A 17,889-nucleotide genomic window follows, 5' to 3' on the forward strand; every position below is an offset into this window, starting at 1 on the left:
GTGGTGATGATCAGCAGAAGTCTGGTGAAGTGTAACAGCCAGCCATACCACATTGCCTTTGAGTTCAGTAAAACCATAGACCAATAGGATACACGGTGACCCACAGGAATGCCCAATGGTTGGCAAAAATGTATCATGATTCACCAGAAATGCTGAGGGTTGAACAGCAGCTTTGTGGTCCAAAAAGTAAGAAATACTGTTTCAAGCTGTACAACTGTTCTAAATTGCAGCAGATATCACATAAAATCCTAATTTATCACTTAGCAGTTTTGCTGCCTGCATCTTTTTAGAATTTTTCATTTGTTGGTGACAATAAGGCTTCCAGGGCTTTTTCACTCCTCTTAGTCCTTCTGATGATGCAGCTGGGGTTTTATTTCTCCTGCTGTAGCAACGTAGCAACTATGCCTTTGAAGGTGCCACTTGACCTGCCCAGGCAAACCTACTGAAAACACTGAAGCTGTACCATTGCTACTGACGACACAATGTGGTATTTGAATACCTTTGATCCAGCTGAAGAAGCCACAGGTGTCCTCGATCCCAGAGAGAGTTCACAATACAATAGTTACAAAAGTATGTTCTACTTGTGAATCCAGTACATTTAATGCGTAAAATTATTTCAAGACTACCAATGTGCGATGTTAGCAACTTATGCCCATATGCTTAATATTGCACTGTCACTCTTAAGAAAGCTTTTGAACCATGTTTTTACAAGTCTGATTCAACTGTCTTGCAGTAGTGAATGAAGAGAGTACTTCAACACACAGAGCACAACGTCTTCCTTTCAAAGGGAAGTCACAAGATCAACTTTTCCAATTTCTGCTGATCAAAATTAAGCATCTTGCTCTACAGAGAGGCATTTAGGTGACTTCACTTTTACTGAGGCGTATCACTTAAAGCAGCCAAGATTTAAAAAAAAAAAAAAATCTTGGCTCAAGTCCTGAGGAGTGATAAAGCCTTGAGCAGTTTTATGTGGGATATGTAGTTATCAAGGCCATCAGCTACCCGGATGCCAATCAAAAGACGAAGTTTTGTGCCCTCTGTGAGGACTGAGCCCGCTATTTGGGATCCCCTCTGCCCTTTTGCGGGTGCAAGGCCTCCCTCTGAGAAGCGGAGTGATACTGTCCCAGGTGTCCCCTGAGCACCATCGTTGCCCTGGGGCCGGGCGGGCTGGCAGGTGGCCTGGGGCTGAAAGGAGGGCCCGGGGATGGCAGGCAGCCATTGGACTGTCAGGAGAGCCCAGGGGCTGGCAGGGGGCCCCGGACTGGCGGGAGGGCCCCCGGGCTATCAGGAGGGCCAGGGGCCCGGGGCTAGCAGGCGGGCCCCGGGATGTCAGGAGGGCCCCGGGGTGTCAGGAGGGCCGCGGGCGCCTGGCCGCTCCCCCGCGCTGGCCGCCGCCTTCCCGGCCCGGCTGGCGAGGGAGGCCGCCTGCTGTGCAGCCGCGCTGGGCCCCGGCGCCGCGCCCCCCCGCCCCTCAGCTTCCCGCTCTGCCGCCCCTCGCTGTCGCCCTGAGACCGAGCCTGGGTGTCTCCTTCGGCAGGCTGCCTGTCTCCTTTGCTGCTGCACACCTCCTGCAGGAAAATCCACCCTTCACGTTCATCGCCACGATTATGAACTCTGTTAGTGTTTTCTCCAGCTCAGTTAATGAATTAGCCAGAGGAAAACTGTCCTTTAGGGAAAATACACTATTTTCAGGACCTTTCGGACACTGAATATCTCAGAAGAAGTAACAGGCCGAGGCTGGGGCACGTACCTCCCTGGTACCCAGCTCTGTTCAAACACTCTTAGTGATTGTACTTCCTAGCAGACACCTCTTTTAAAAAAAAAAAAAAAAAAAAAAAAAAAAAGGCAAAATAACATAAACCCTAAACTTTCACCCTTCAGAGCCCAGAAATGGAGGAATGCTAAAAGGTCATTTTTATCATTACCACCAGTTCTGCGGCAGCTTACAGCACTGGTGTCAGTTTGTGCTCAGCTGAGCTTAGACACATTGCGGTGTCTTTTGCTGGAAGAGCCAGAAGTTCAACTTGTTTCAGGAAAATCTGAGCAAATAAGGATCTCCTGAAGGAAGAAAATTGACACCTTAAATAACAGGGCTTACTCCTTGAGAAGGCAATGCCTCTGGCCCAATTCCATAGTACATCAGAAACCTGCGTTGGTGCAAATTAACTTGACCCCATTCAGAGAATACAGACTGAGATATAGGGATGATTTGCTTCCCGCTTTGACTGCTCCCTAATGTTCTGTGTAGTAAAGCAAATATTTATGCTCCAGAATCAAAGCCAAATTTCAAAAAACATCCTGCAAATTAAACAGTCTTTCAGAATTACAGCAAGATATTAATTAACTAAGACTGTATTTAATGCTGGGATATGCCATTATATGGAGTATTGAAATTGTATTATTATATTGGAGTTCTGATTGTATTTTATGACTGAAGTAAGTCTATAATTTTTAATATTAAAATTAGCTTCACTTAAAATGCCTGAAGGAAGCATGTAACTCCTTTTGACTTAAGAAACCAAACTCTGCCAAATCAGTATTTAGGGAACGAAGTATAGAGGGGAAACCTGTCTTACGTGACCAAGAAATAAAACCAGCAGTTGTCACAGGAAATGATCAGTTAATAAGGGGCTGTCCACAAAAAAGAGGCAGCAATTTGAGACGTCTTCAAAAGTCAAGAGAGTTGTGCAATTCATGAATTTACTATGAATACTGAAATATTTGTCATTTCTCTTGAAAACTAATTCCCAAATTAGCACTGCTTAAGTGGAAATCTCAACTTCCAACATAAAACCAACAGATTTCTAGCCCTCAAAGCTGTGGCAAACAGGTTGAATCATACCACACAAACAGAAATCAGAAAATATTTTTTTCAAAAAAAGCATCTCACAGTTTTAAAGTTTCATGATTTATAAGGAGTTAAGGTTGATAATAGTACATAATCTCAGTCTCTCGTAACATTATTTCCCTGGAAAGTACTGTGGATGGTACACAAAAGCATTTAAAAAAATGTATCAGAGAGCCCAGTCTCTTTTTAAATAGCCTGTTGGGCACATTTATGAAAGAAGGATCACAGACGCAATGGACACAACACAGAGGAAGGTGATGCCAATCCATAGCACACTGATTTTTCAGTAGAAAACTTCCACTATGCTATATAGGCTACAGAGAAAATGAAGCCATTTGAGTACTTTGCCTCAGTTTATTCTTCATCTGTTCAATGTGCTATGAAATCTGTATATTTCAGTAATAACTGGAGATTTAAGGTACTGCATTCTCAGAACATCCAGTTCTGGCAAACTGTTTTCAACGAAATGTGGTAGCAGGAAATGTGGAGCCTTCCTCTACGTACACCTTAGGACCTAGAGGTCCTGTTCACCCACCTTTTATTATTTATCCTTAAATTTTTTGTCCATTCCTCCTTCCTCCCCCAGATTTTGTCCTCTTCTTCCTCTCTTGGTCTTTGCTTTCCATTCTTATGTTCACATAACTAGCAATTCTCAAGTCATTCGGTGAATTGCTTTAAAATTCCCCACCCCAACAGCAGTTCGCTTTCTGCTAGCTGCCTTTCGGAGCTGGCAAGCAAAGCAACCTACATGAAACAATTGCTTTCAGATAGGCCCTTTTGGATTCTGTTCATGCAGGAAGGGAATCCCAATGGCCACTCTGGAAACTCTGTGGACCTTTTCAATTCCCAGTGAAGAGACTCCAAAGCCTAATCCATTAGAAATTCATGTTAGCAGCTGCTGGACCACAAATGTTTGGCTGATCTACGGACCACATATGGTAGCTGATGCTTCAATAATGAGTGAGAGATCTCTTGTCCACATCAGCTGTACAAAGCTGAATTACATTTCACCTTGCCCATTTCCCAGAAATAGGTCAGCTACATGGAAAATAAACTAATATTTCTAGGCAAAGGATGATGAAAGAGCATTTAGTGATTGCATATATTACTAGAAACAAGGAGAAAAATTCAGTTTCTCACCAACAGCTTTTTCTAATATTATCTTCTCTGTTCAGTAATGAGAGACAAAAGTGTATCTTTCCACCACTTTTTTTCCCCCAGCATTCTCTTGGTAATACATATTTTTGTGTTGTTCAAACAGAAAACATATTTTCCTGTTTCTTGAAAAGTCACACAATTTACACAAGGAATTTCTGCCTATCCTGATCTCTGTTCCAGAACCACTCAAATTGAGAGTGCTGAGTACATTCCTTTGTATGAATCTATGTGAAGCTAAACTGGGATATTATGAAAAACAGTTCACAAAGCCAGTGGAAAGCTATATATAAAATGATATTCTCATTTCAGATGAAGCCTGAGACAAAAGGGATATAGGTAAACACAGCTGCAACATTTTTAGGCATATAATCAAAGGCACAAAAAAAATATTGGAAAACTATGTTAATTATTGTAATTAAATTGTGAACAGTATTGATAGAAAAATATCTTTAAAGCATATAAAATCAAAACAAATCTTTTAACATATGGGAATTTATTCTAGAGGAAAGGTCTGCCAGAACAAAAGTACCAGTTACCTACTTGCTGCTTACTGCTAGTAGAAGTTGAAACTTAAGAGAGAAGCAAAAATGGAAGAAGTTCTTCAGTTCTGGTTCACTGAGTCCCCTAGTTTATGAAGAAATAGGAAACTAGCATCAAAGCGATAACGGTGGGGTTTTTAAAATGTTCTGTGTTAAGACACTTCACTCTCCATCTGCAGCTCCATTGGCATTCCCTTCTCATACTGTGTTTCCATACCTTTTTCTTCCTTATCAGTCTTTTGATTCTGATCTTTTCCTTATTCTTTGTAGATATTTTCTCTTTTTCTCACTGTGATTATCACAGAAAGTGAGTGAGAAATGCTCAGCTTTCAGCTGATCTGGCTTCCACTGGGCTTAAGCACGAATGTGAAATTGTACTTGTCAGTGGAAGACCATGAAGCTCCCTATGCAGTCTGTGGAGACAGGCAAGATTTCCCCAGATGGATTCACATTCAGAATAAAAGCCAAACTTCCAAAAGATGCCATGACTGTGCAGGCAGCCTGAGGCAACCACGCACCTGAAGGAGGTCTCCATCAGTTCTTGGTCATTCCATGGAAGGCAGCCGATGCCCCACAGCAGAACTTCCCACTGCTTTGTCTTTCTCAGGTTCATGCAAATTTTTTTTAGTAGGTGTTACCAACAGTTTGCTCTCCAGATGCCTTCTATTCAACATGGTCCTTTAAGTTATAACAAAGGAGGAATAATTTTGAATCCTAGTGTGTTAGGCAGCAAATACCCATCTAAAGACAATAGGGTAGTCTAAGCCTACGTTCTACTCTAATGTCTGCTGCTTGTTATGGCTCCAGCCATCCAGGGATAAAACAGCAACAGGCCTGATAAATCCCCTTTCAAAGTGGGGAGTGGATGCAGTGGCCTTGACTCCACTATTAGTGGCTGGATGCCATGGTGCAGAGCGTGCGCTGCTCTTCAGCACAGCACTGCTCCTGCTCCTCGCTGCTCAGAGGAAGCCGCTGTGCCTCTTACAGAGTGCCCTTCACTCCGTACAGGCTGTGAAGCCTCGGTAGTCCTGAGTGCAGCGTGAGGAGTGGAGCAAGGTATGTGCTTTAGAAAGTCAATCAAGCCTTAAACAGGATGTGAGAAGGCACTGACAGCTCCACAGATCTGAACAGCTACCCCGGTACTTGTTTGGAGAGTTGGACTTTTTCTGTTTTTCCATTCAGAAACTATTTTTCTCAATTTGTCTTTTGGAGGGAGAGCTGACATCTTCCATCCACAGAGAAACATTTAATTTTAAGATAATTTGCACATAATACTTTGCTTTTGCATTGCTTCAGACAGAACAATTTCCCATTAAGGTAAAGCAAGGATGAGCAGACTGTGACCACTGAACAGAGTGTGCTGTGCGCTGGCAGAGCAGAGCAGCAGTCTAATGACATTAAGTCTTAGATTTTAAAAACATTCAAAAAATAAATCAAATTACAGAAGAAAAAAACAGTCCAAAATTATTTGAGCAGCACAGAGTCACTTGGAGGTCCTTCACAAATGTGGAACTATTGGCTTCACCTAGAGCCCTTAACTGCTACAGCTGGTCATTACCTGGCCACTAAAGCCCTTTGGATGAGTCAGTAATGTTTAAATAATCCACATCCAGACACTGTCTTACACCTTCCTTAGTGGACTGCAGTGCAAATGCATGGTACAATTAATTAACACTGGGACCAAAACCAGAGTCTCCAGCTTCCAAAACAAATGCTCAGCCATGTAGCCAAAAGCACAGCTCCAATGGCATAAGCCAATTTACTGCCTGTTTTATTAAACTTCCACAGTGTTTAGAATTGCTAAATCACAGTGGGTTTGGCACTTCATGTGATGAACCTTGGTGAGCATTTCCTTACCCACCCAAACAAAATTGAAAGCCTGTATTGCTAATTCCTCTATCTGAGATGTTTCTGTTTCACTGCAAATTGTATGTAACGACGTGAAATTTGGCAACATGCATAGCTGCATGAACGCAATTAAGACATATGTCTGCCTCTGTATATGCATGTGTCTGCTTTTCTTCTACAAGTCTGAATTTTTTCTTTTTGGTCTATGTGTTTCTCATGGCACTGCCTGAGAGCACTCTTAATGTACAGGCCTCCAGCTGCAGACAGCTACAGTCAGCTTAGCTTTGTAGCCATGATTCACCCTCATTTACTGGCAGTCATCTGAAAGTTAAGTCTCAAACGTGAGCTGATGGTCTGGATTTCCTATATACTGAACAGGCTGATGCAGGCACCTCTAGTCCTGCCCTAAGCTTAACCATCAAAGAGGCTCATTTGCTCTGAGGTGGCCTGTCATCTCTCCCTGCTGGGCATTGATGTAGTCTTGACACCACCTTACAAATAAAAAGTTTTTTCAGATAGCATGAACCACCTGAGAGGCATCCCATTCTATGGGAAGCCATGCTATTTGCCTTCCAAATAATATCTCAGTTTTGTAATTTCATACTATCTCCCTTCTATACTACATTTCCCTTCTATAAGTAGGGGGAGATCGAAGGAAAGTACATTTCAGGGTATAATTTCAATTACGTTCAAACACTGTATACAATTTAAGGAGAACAACCACGGGTAAATTCTAGAGCTAGGCAAAAATTTACTTTTTTTAGTTTTCTGTTGATGTTCTTTACAGAAATAAATGTTATTGAAATACTGCTTGGATTCCATATATTACCAGAGGTAAGACCTGCTTGTTGACTTTTCTTAGCTCTTCTTGTTCTCTCAGGGGGAGGGGAAAATAACCATTCTGTTGAGATTTTTGTTCTGTGTTCTTCTACCTTCTTGTAAGAAACAATAGTAAAGAACATTTTTTTTTTTTAAGGAACTAAGGGCCGTACAGGTATACATTGATAAAGAGAGTGTTTGTAGAAAGGTGAGAACTGAACATTATGACCAGAATTAATGAGATTTCAACACCAGTATAGTCACCCTGAGCTCCCTTTGTATCCCTTTGAAGAGACAGAAATGGGCACTTTTATAGTGTTGATTGATCTGATGTCCTTTAGACTGAGATGAAACCTTGGCCTTTGGAGAGGCCAGTTTCTCTTTCTTGATGACAAAAGAAGCTTATGATGGCTAAATCAGTTATAGAGTACCTTAACCATAAACAATGTTTCATTCAATAAGTCTGGGGTTCATGGAGAAGGATCAATGTATTTTATATTTAACCACTTCCTAAATGGATTAAAGAAAATGAAAATAGTAGTAGTGACACACACAAAGGGTTTTCTCAAACAGCACTGTGATTTAAAGTTGCTGCTGTTCCTAAATAGCAATTCAGCTCACCAGACATGACTATCTGCTTCAGGGTGAGCTGAATTTTTTTTGCACTTCATTGACTAAATTGCTATTTAGGCTGCATTGCCCTTATAGTTCAGATCGCACGCACCCCATCCCCCATGGGAGCTCAGACACCTGCCTCACATGTGGCCAGTGCATTGAGGGGAACGGATCTGAAGCCAACCATGTATCATTGTTAAATGTTCAAATTTTGCAGCACGTAATCATGATCTCAACACGCCTAAAAGACCAAATCCTACCTGTTATCTGGGATTACCTAATAGCATTTCATATCAGTTCATCTATATCAAGAACATTGCAAGATGCAGTTTTCCGTTTATAATACACAGCTTAACACGAGAGTAATTTTTTCACCAAGCACGAGCTGGGTTTCTGATCATTTAAAATCATCCTACCCTCCTAAAGCACTACCCCTTTAAAGAACCCTTTCTAGAGTTGTAAAGTAAAAATGTGACCCTTAGTTCCCACATATTTAGAATTTTACAGGTTATTGAAATAGCATAAGCTGGAAATAATTGCGGTCAGCTGGCAGAGTGCAATAATTCTGGTTTAGTTCATATCTAGTCTATACTTGTTTTTAAAGCATCTTGTTGTTTTAACATCTGTCACTTTCTAGATATAATTATCTCTTCAGATCCTCTATTTTGTTTCAAAATAATCTTGAGCAAACAGAGGTTATTTGCTTGTCCTCCTTTTCCATTCATAGCTGTAAGCAATTGATAGTAAACCAAATGCTCTCTTATCTGTCCTCACCTAAGCCATATCCTATGGTTGACCCATTCTGACAGAACAGCAAAGTCTGAGTCTTTGCTTCTGCTGTAAAACTTGCCAGGTGCACTGTCCTGACTTATTTAGAAGACTTGGCTTTCTCTTTTAAGTAGTTCTACCATACCATCATTGACGGTATTTACATGCGGTGTTTAATGTTTCTTCGTAATGTTAACAGTCACAAGAAAGGATATTAAAATGTTCCTAGTAGAAGACATCATTGCTAATAGAGGTTGCCTGTTGCTCTACACTGGCAAACTTGTTTTATGGAAATAAAATCACTTTTCGTAGGAAATGTTTCAAAGTTTCACTGGCATCTATAATGCATATTTGATGCAAATGCTCCCTTCATTAAAACTGCTTTGATGGTATTAATGAAAGTTGTGTTAGGGTACCTGCAGAAAGCAAGGGAGAGAGGAGGAGGAGAGAGGGAGAGAGCTGTCTGGATTTCTAGCCAGCACCTACCCTAGAGCCCTAAAACCATGTACTAGTGTCCAGATTTCTTGAGAACATGAGACATTCTTGGAGCGAGTAGAGGCCATTTGGCTCATCATGTCTCATTCCCTTTTCCATCTACACCATGATGTCTTCTAATTGTTTCTTTAATGACCTCCGTGTTTTTGCCTTAACTATCTTGCCTAGTAAGCCATTCCACACATTTATGATTCGCTGCTTGAAAAAAACGCTTCCTGACATCTGTTCTGAATTTGTTTTTCTTTAATTTTCATTTATGCCCTCTCGTTCTATCATCTGTGTTGGGCTGAAAATAGGAACCCATGTTGACATTTTCTGAACCGTTTAAACTTTATGTTCTTTAATTAAAAACTCCCTCTCAACTAGACGGAAGTCTAACCTGGTGGTAGGGAATATAGTACTGTATTTTAAACCAAATACTACTTTTTTAAACATAAAAATTCATTGATACGTATATTTAATATTCCATAGGTCAGCTTATTAATGTCTCGTAAATAAATAATTCCAACATTTTCTAAAGTTCACTCATAAAAAGGGCAGGAAATGCACTAAGAAACACTAAAAAGTGCCAGGACCTAAGGTTTTTTCTGCTTTTGTATATGACACCCTTTTATTTTATGGTTTTATTCTTCTTTCAATGCCTTAATGTTATGAACACCATTGGAACTACATTTTCCCCTTATCAGAATTTCACATTAAAAATCCAGTTTTCAAAAAATACTAAATCTTTTACCATTTCAGAATTAGATTTTTAAAAAGGTATCCCAGTTTGGACTCCCAGTCCCTTTTAAAAGAAGGAAATAATTACATTTTACATATTTTGAGAGCTAACAGTAACTTTAATCACCAGTGCTTTGTTGACTTTAGTGGGCCATTCCAAGCTCAAGACCTTTACACTGTATGCTTCTCTAATTGGTGAATGTTGTGAATTTATTTGGGATATATTGTTCAGTGTGTGTTTACTTCCTTCTGTTAATCTCTCCTCTACTTTTTCACTCATTACTTTTTCTCCTTCTCTTTTGCAAAAAAATGCCCAGAGTGTCAAGATGGCCCTAATGCTCTAAAGTTTCACTCACCACAGCCAAAAAGTGATTTTAGTTTCAAACACTTGATGTAAATAATGAACAAATTTCTGGTTAGTTCTTCTACTTGGGATTCTCAGGCAAACGTTTTATGCCAAAGGCCTTGAGGAGCATTGCCTATTCTAGCCTGGTGTGCAAGTAGCCTCCTTGGGAAAGACCAAAACAACAACATAAGCTGTAGTTGCAAAAAAGTGTAGATGATCATGGTGAAATTCCTCTCCTGGGACTCAGTGACATGCTGACACCTCTGAATGCTATTAAGAGGCAACACACTACTAGATAGATTCTTTAGAAAAAAATCTCACTTGTTAAAGGCACAGCTATTCTTATGTGTACATTGAATACAGAAAGAAGAAAAAAAAGTGAAGATTGTAAAGCTTCCAAAAAATTGAATGAGAAATTTGACCATTCTGAGTAATTCTTTCCTGTTGCAGATCACCCAAATGCCAATTTTAGATCCCATGCATGTAAATAATATTTCTAGACATTTCTGAGAAGGTCATTGATTTGTGAGAGAGGAACTAGGTCCTGACATTTCCCTGAGCCTATATGCAGTGTGGAAAAGGATCCCTTGTCCTTTCTATACAGATTAGAAGTAGCCCAAAAGGCAAAGGACTAAGCATGTGCCATTTGCTTTGACCTGAGGGCCGTAGGTGAGAAAAAGAGCAAACATTTACCCCTCCCAACCCATTTAAGTAGTAAACCTTTTTCTTATTCACTTTAGCACCTTTCTGCTCAGATCTTAGCATCCTTCTGCCAAATTCTTATTGCCTTCCTTTTTTATCTTCTTACCAATACTCTCTGATCTTTTCTGCCCATGTTCTAAATGTGTGTTCTGATGAGGTCATGTATTATTACCCAAGCAGATAATAGGACTCAGGAGTTTCAGTGTGCCATGTTTAAGTGCCATATATCCTCCGGAATTTTGCAGTTTCTGCTGCTTTTGGGGCCAAGTGCCTCGACTGAGCCTGTATCAGTGGAATTTAGAGCAGTTTCAGAAACTTACACAGAAACAAAGGAATGCAGAATCAGTTTAACAGAATGAGAAGCGATAGCCATCTCAACAATTTTCCAGGGTAATTTGGCTTGGTGCTTATGCCTAAAATTCATTTTGCTAGAGTGACTGATCTTCAGTAGAACTGGGTAATGAATGGACAGCTAGGTTAATGTCAATGTGCTGTTAGAGGCAGAAGCCAAAAATTCTCTTTAATGTCATCTCATTAGGAAGCCCCCGTGTAAGCATCTTTCCCGGAATACTGTGAGAATCTGTGCGCCAGAGCTGGTGGGAGGGATCCTCCACCAGCTGCCAAACATGACATTTCTGGACAGGCTGCTGAACCCTCAGCAGGTGACATCTGTGAAGCAGCCTTTCATCTTCCTGTCTCTCAATGGCTGGATACCTGCATGGGGCAGGGATCCCAGAGAGGCTCTATGAATGCAGCCTGTCTCTTTCTCCCAGCTGGGCTTCCACAGCCACAGGCTGAGGATCCCAGAATTTGAGCTTCCAGTGTCAACATCTGCTCTCAGAGCCTCTTTTGTCCATTTCTGTCTTTATGTGCTGACAGCTAAAGCCCAGTCCAGCCAATATAAACCGTCTGTAATCAACAGAACACAATCTACTGACTGTTTACAGCTTACAAGCAATAGGTATATTTTTTCACTTCTGCAGTGTATTTAACTGAATAGGAAAGTGATGAAGCAGCAGAAAGGACTGAGCAGTTTAGAAATTTTTCAATTGCTGTAAAAGAAGGGAAAGCTTTAAAGCATGACCTGAGTGAAAATTTACTTATATATGATAATAACATCAGAAGCATTTAAAATTTTATAGCATTGATGCACAACTTGTGGTTTTCTTGCATAGACTGGTGTTAAATGAACTATTTTCTGAGATGGGAAGAATAAAACAAAATGGAAAAAAATAGAAAAGTGGTTTATTTTTTTCCTTTTCACAAAGCCACCAAAAAGGCAAACATTCTTTTCACAAAATTCCAAGTGATGCTAAATGTAATTTATTCATCACAATTAATGTTATCGCAATGAATACCAAATGAATTGCTAATCATTGGCCACCCTGTTTTAAAGTGTTACCTATCCATCTGTCTGTTTTGCTAAAGGTACTTTTCATAACATATGTTTCTTTTGGCTCTTTGAGTGCCACTAGCAAAGGCATAGTCACCCATCAGAAGGACATTCAAATAATAATAAGCAGAAAATTGCTTAAGAGCTTTTCTATGTCTTTGCTAGATACTTATGGTTTATTTTTCTTTATGAAGGAAGCAAGGTTTTACCTCAGTGCTGGATAGGTGGGAAGATTTTTTTTTGTGGCCAAGGGATAAGGATAGGAAACATGAGGTCTGGATACTTCTGCCACAGGCAACCTGGCCCACGTGATCTTGAGCCTTTCAGAACAGAAAGAGAACATAAGTAGAGTATTTAGGAGTTGACATGTTACTCAATTTCAAATTGAATTGGGGTCCTAAATCATCTTTTAATACACCTACTACAGCCTTTGGGCTTTTCTTGTTTGGTATTTGTAAAATGAACGTCCTAGCAACCCTTTAACTGTAATAACTAATTTATGGCTATTCATAATATACATTGGGAGCCTCAGCCTAAAGGAGCTCAGTAACGGAGGTATAACCATCTTCATGAAGTTCATCCTCCTGACACTGGTGAAACAATTCGATGACATTTTCTGCTACCACTTCTTTTCAGCTGATCTGTGCCAGTATTTGCTAAAATACTTATAGTAGTTGATATTGGTTGTTATAGTTGATATAGTAGTTGATATAGTAGGACGTGGCAGTGCTTGATAGGGAGCATTGTCCTATGCACCAAATATCATCTGTGCATAGCTAAACACCTTGCCTGGCCTGACTCTTTAGCAGGGGCAGTATACCTACACCTCATCACCTACAGCCTGTCTCAACAGCTGCTGAGAGCAGCAGTAATAGATCTGACACGTAACATGAAGAAAGGATAGAAGCCTGAAAAGACTGTACTTTAAAAGGCCAGCTGTGAGCAGGCTAGGTACCAAGAGGTATGTTCACTACAGAAAAATAAATATAGAGTTTCTACCTCAATATAGTTGAGAAAACAAGACTAAACAACCGGGTGATGTACATAATATGAATAGAAATGAGGTGCTGTGACCAGACTTGCAATTCTGACAAATAATTTAGTTTTATGTTATAACTGGAAAAATCAGAAAGATATATACAGTAAAAATATATACAAATATGTGAATACAGGTATTTAGAAATTAATTTAAAATGTTGAAGACCTCTGAGTACCTGCTTGTGTGTTCAGACCATGAGCATTTCAGAGTAAGCACTGAGTCTTTGTGTGTACAATGCATGGGTTAATATTGGGTAGTGTGTTGTGAATACTACAGCATATGAATACAAATAATAAAATAATAGCTATACACTTAGCTGCTTAGTTGTAACTCCAAACCACTACAATTATGAAGTAATCTCCCGGCTAGAATTTAGATGCACTGTTAATGTTACTAGATCCTGAGAACTCTACAGAGCACTAAAAATGAAGAGAACTGAAATAACTCTGATTTTCACCACTCAAAGTCTCACTCTGCTTTACTTTTACTTTACTGCTCACAGTAAAGCAAGACCTTATAACTCAGAAGGAAATACAACCACTGTCTGGGTCATCATTCTGCAGTTTCTCAGGTGTGTTTGGAGTCAATTTGTGAAAAAAAAAAAAAAAAACCACAGAGAAGAAGAGCAGCAGATGTTCCTAACTCCAATACTAGTGAAGAACACAGGCATTAAAGCATAAATGTATAACGCTGTCCTCTTTAGAAATTACATCATGTAGGTAGCTAACAAAAGTGTCATAAGCTTTGCTATTTGGGAATCAGTGAATACAAATAAATGAATTATCATCTTCCGTAAATGTACACACCTCAGTCCTCTCTTGTATCTCTACTTACATTCAACCGCATATAATAAGTCTCACATCTCTGTTAAATTTCCAGTTCACAAAATCCACATCCTGATAAAGCACCTTCCAAATGAACAAATTCTCTGGAGAGCACTGACATTCTCTTGCTCAGTGTTCACCAGCATGAAGGCAGGGGAACCACCTGTTTATGCCTTTTCTCTTATGCCTCTGCTTTTTGAAAACTCTTGTCTTAAAATTACATCATCTCCAATTATTAGAGATTCTTAGAATGAAAATACTCTAATTTCTTGCAGATTTATTTGCCTAATGCCAGGTATGCAATTATTTTGTCACTTTGAAGTGCAGAATATCAGCGCAGTACTTAAAAAAAAAAAAAAAAAAAAAAAAAAAGCAACTAACCTGGAAAGGAGAAAAAAAATTAAGAACAAAATTATCATGTCCAAGATATTAATAAACTCCTTGTTAAAAGTGCTGGTTAGTGAAGAATGTCCTCTGGCCAAAGACAGGAATACAAACTGGGATACATCAGCCTTGAACAAAACTTCTCTATGTCAGAATTTGTTGGCCAAATCAAGACCTTTTTTTTTAAAGATTTTTTTTAAGTTATTGTAAAGGAATTAATTTGCATTATAATCTTTGTGGAAATAATGATACATTCCATATGATTCTAATTTACTGTCAGAAAAAAAGCCAAGGAAGGGCAGAATCTTTTAACGTTTATTTCTGCTGTTTGAAAATGCTCTAAAAAAGGCACTGTGACTCTGGTGGGGGCTCTTTGATGGAAGTTTTTATGAAGTTAATGTTGCAGAGAGATGGTCGGAAGCCCCCAACAAGTGGACTGTGGCGTGTCGAATGGTCAAACGATTCCATCTGTAGTTAACTCTGCTACTGGAAGCATTTATCAACCTCCCAGTTGTTTAATTTGGGATCCTGCTGCTCCCACACTCTATCTGGATTTTGTCATTTACTGGAGCAGCACCCTTGCTAAGCTTGGAAAGAAAAGCAAAACCATACAAGTGTTTCATCTGCTTCAGATACTCTGTTCAGAAACCAGAAATACTGAAAGCCCCAGTTTTGTTATAACTTTCCTCACATACCCATATAATCTATTTATTAGTTAAGTGAGGGGGGTTTGAGTGAGGGATTCTTTGGAAACTTTACTGACAGTGTTAAGTAAACTTCACTAACTTCATTCTAAGCCAATTTTTTTACTAGAGGGACTCAAAGCCGAACTGCAAGTGGCAGCCATCCTCCCTTGAACTCATAAAAATATAAATCTCGATTTTATAGCTTCATCCTTCTTCTCCAAAAAGCTCAATCCAGCAGTCCAAGTCAGCATATTTAACACTTTGTCCTCCTCTCCCTCACCTTCATCTGCACCTTTCTTCCAGTTCCACTGCAGGCCTGTGACAGCTCTCCAAACAAGGGGACCCAAGAGTTTTTTCTCTCAGACCATTTGCTCCCTGTGCCTATCAGCTTACCACAAGACTGCAGCTGAGACACAAAACCTGTAGACCCGAAAAGAGTTAACAAATGTTTCTTGCTCACAAAGGAGTCTGGACCCCCAGAGAGCAGTCAAGGCTCCCCACCCCACTGAAGTAGTCACTGTCCTTTATGATATGGTGAACCTTAAGCACCTTAGCTGGAAGTTTTCTCTTTATCTCAACATCCTACCAGTGCACACCAGCCATGCTGCATGACCCCTTCCAAGGGGAGAAAGGGTTTCATCACCATTTCTATTTCCTTCTTCTTCTAACAGGAAAGGGGGCACCACACAGAGCTTTTAACCGGGAGGACAGTCAACACCCATCAGGGATATCTAGAGGTGGAAGGATCCAAATCCTGCTAGTAGTCAGGTCAGCTGAGAACTGGAGTTAAACATTATGAAGTTACTGGAATCAGTACTTCCTCTGGTGGTGCTGGATTGGCAATACTGTAGAAGAGTTGCAGGGACCAGCAACAAAAGAAGGGTGATTCAATGCACATTTAATAAAAATGACCTTGTCACCCCAAAAATGGCAGACGAATATGAAAGAGGGAAACACAGTGAGAGAGGAAGTAAGGTAGCAAAAAACATACAACACAAGCCCATTTACCTGACTTTTGGGTGGCAACCATACTGAGTATGTAGATCTACCAGTTCTTTGGAATAGAGTTACATTTTTCGTGTAGAAAATGGTGGCAGACCGGTTAGAATATCCCATTGCACAGTGTGATCTGGATGCCAGTATCTTTCTGTTGGAGGCATCTGTAATAGGACCAATTTCTTTTATTGTGGAATTGATAGAATCAAGCATTAACTTCCAGAACAGTAACTTGCCTTCATGTCAACTGTATTTGTTACACTTCTCCCATTGAAACTATCATAAAGGGACAGAAAACAAGATGAAAGAGGGTGGTGGGGTGGTAGGGAGGTGGGGAGTGAGGGGAAGGAAGGAAGAAGAGGAAACATTGATAATAAAATTCCTTGCTGTTGTGAATTCACCCCAGTTTAGCACCCAAGCACCCACCCAGATGCTCAGTCACTCTCTCCCACACCCCAAACCAGCTGGACAGGGGAGAAAAAAGAAGAATGAGAGTGAGACATTACATGTGTCAAGGTAAAGGCAGGGAAAATCACTTGCCAAGTACTGTCATGGGCAAAACAAACTTGACCTGAGGTATTTAATTTATTGCCAATACATATAAGCATTTAATTACTGATTAGAGCATTGGCAAATAATAAAAGGCAAGCACTAAAACACTTAGAGAAAAACCATCTTTTTTCCACTTTCCCAGACTTGGTTGCACTTTAGGCTCCTCTCCTCCTCCCTTCCTTGTTTCCACTCTACTCGTTTACTTCAGACTCCTCTCCACCTTCATTATTGACAGGTTACACTCAGTCCCATTGGTGAGGCAACAAGCAGCACCAGAGGTGGGGGCTCCATGTATAGTGGTCTCTCTCTGTTTATCACTCTTTTCCTGTGCTCTGCTGTGGGCTTTCCTCAGGCCACCATCCCTTCCTACACTTGAGTACCTGTTCTGCCATGGAGCAGTCCCTCCTCTGTCTTTGGTGTTCCCTCTTGTTTCTCATCCTTTTGTTCCCTCCTCCTCTGCCTTTTTCTTCCCTTTTTAACACATATGTTCACAAAGGCACTGCCAGCTTAGCTGGTGGGCTCAGCTGTGTCCTGCAGTAGATCTGTTTTGGAGATACTGGTTGTATCTGACACAAGGCAGCCCCTGGTCTCTTCCCCTGGACACCACCCCTGCAGCCCTCCCCACTGCCAAAACTCTGCCATTTATACCAAATACACTAAGGAAGAAAATGAACTTTTGTAAGTTGACCATAAGTTAGACCTGTACTTCCACTGATACATTTGATGGGAGTGTTAATCAGTGCCACAGGTGAGAGAAGACCCAAACCACTCTATATTTTATCTGTGTGTGCAAGAATGCAATGAAGGTGCAGAACCTTCTAGCCCCCAGACATCTCTTGTCAATGGGTAGTTCCTTTCCTTCCAAATCAGTCCCCTTCCCCTAAGGTGCAAGAATTGCTGTAGACTAATACAAGACATGGTGGCACCTTGCATTATTTGCAATTTTGCAAAAAAAATTGCAAAAAAACAGAGATGCCCATGTGTGGAAAAGAACTGCCTTACAGAGCCTGGTATTTCAGTCTCATAAACCCAGTGAAGTTCCACATGAAATGAAACTGACTCAAGTAATCAGTGCTAGAAGAATACTTCTGCTTACTTCAGTTCCCTGATCCAGTTATTTTCCCAAAACAACTGCCATGAAGCAACCTCTGTATCAG

The 17,889-nt window shown here is 40.4% G+C and overlaps 1 long non-coding RNA gene across 1 annotated transcript in view; it reads left to right on the forward strand.

The window, feature by feature from the left end:
* LOC308064463 overlaps positions 1–17,675 on the forward strand; it is a 91,655-nt gene extending 73,980 nt beyond the window's left edge. Inside the window, exon 5 of the long non-coding RNA XR_013928392.1 lies at positions 1–17,675. This exon is cut by the window's left edge and continues 20,229 nt beyond it. This is a non-coding gene — a long non-coding RNA (uncharacterized lncRNA).
* Positions 17,676–17,889: the final 214 nt, after the last annotated feature.

Source organism: Falco punctatus (assembly GCF_963210335.1).
Source record: "Falco punctatus genome assembly, chromosome: 5".
In the NCBI taxonomy this organism is placed as follows: domain Eukaryota; kingdom Metazoa; phylum Chordata; class Aves; order Falconiformes; family Falconidae; genus Falco; species Falco punctatus.